The following is a 1,592-nucleotide window of genomic DNA, read 5'->3' on the forward strand; positions in this document are numbered from 1 at the left end:
CTTTGTACATACCGGATATTAATACTCTGTTGGATGTGTAGCTGGTGAAGATTTTCTCTCACTGTTTTCTTCCTTTCCTTAGTTGTTTCTTTTGCTGTACAGAAACTTTGTAACATAATGAGGTCCCACTTACTGATTGTTGACCTTCATGCCTGAGCAGTTGGTGTCTGATTTAGAAAGTCCTTTTCTACGCCTATATCTCGGAGGGTGTGGCCTATGTTTTCTTCTAGCAGTTTACAAGTTTCAGGTTTTACATTGAGGTCTGTGCTGGATAGCTTTAGTGTCAACTTGACACACCTGGGTTGAGGGAGCCTCAATTGGGAAAATGCCTCTATTGGACTGGCCTGTGGCCAGAAGGACATCTTCTTGATGAGTGATGTGGGAGGGCCCAGCCCACTGTGGGTGGTGCCACCCCTGGGCAGGTGGGCCTGTGTTGCATAAGAAAGCAGGCTGAGCAGGGGCCAGGAGAGCAAGCCAGTAAGCAGCATTCCTCCATGGCCTGTGCTCCAGCTCCTGCCTCCAGGTTCCTGCCCTGAGTTCCTACCTTGGGCTCCCAGATGAACTGTGACCTGGGAGATGTAAGCTGAATAAACCCTTTCCTCCCCAAGTTGGTAGTGGTCAGAGTGTTTTGTCACAGCGATGAAGAACAAACTAAGACAAGGTCTTTGATCCATTCGGAGTTGATTTCTGTGCAGGGTGAAAGATGAGGTTCAAGTTTCATTTTTCTGCAGGTGGGGATCCAGTTTTGCCAACACCATTTATAGAAGATACTATCTTTCCTCCAATAAGTGTTCTTAGCACCTTTGGTGGCTGAAATTATATGAACTCATGTTTGGGACTTCTATTGTGTTTCATTGATCTACGTGTCTACTTTTGTGCCAGTACCATGTTATTTTTATGACGATAGCTCTGTAATATAATCTGAGATCTGGTATGGTGAACCCCAGCATTGTTCTTTTTGCCAAGATTGTTTTGCCTATCCGAGGTCTTTTCTGATTTCATATGAATTTTAGGATTATTTTGTAAAGCTCTGTGAAGAATGACATGGGTATTTTGATTGCATTGCATTGAATCTATAAATTGCTTTTGGTAAGATGATCATTTTCACAATATTGATTCTACCAATCCATGAGCATGGTAGGGCTTTCCATACCTTAGTGTCTTCCTATGTCTCTTCCTTTAGAGTTCTGAAATTTTCATTGTAGAAATTTTAATGTCTTTGGTTAGGTTTATTCCTAAATATTTTATTTTTTAAGGCTATTGAGAATGGGAGGGTTTCCTCAATTGCTTTTTCTGATTGCTTGTTATTGGTATATAAAAACACTACTGATTTTTTTAAATTATTTATTTAATAACCACACAATAAGAAGAAGCAATTTCATTGCAACAGCACTGACATATTCAACAACAATTTCCAGAGCTAAGATGCATCTCCCTCAAAATTGGCTGCAAATTTTTAGGTTCACAGCTGAACCAACACAGCTATACAATATTGCACTCGGTTTGTGTCTTGTATTGCACTACAAGACACAAAACCAAATGAGGCTTTAAACTCCAAAAAAGATCTCCATTTCATCACCAAAATCCACAGT

The sequence above is a fragment of the Nannospalax galili genome, unplaced genomic scaffold (assembly GCF_000622305.1).
Source record: "Nannospalax galili isolate Female #2095 unplaced genomic scaffold, S.galili_v1.0 scaffold55, whole genome shotgun sequence".
Classification (NCBI taxonomy): Eukaryota; Metazoa; Chordata; class Mammalia; order Rodentia; family Spalacidae; genus Nannospalax; species Nannospalax galili.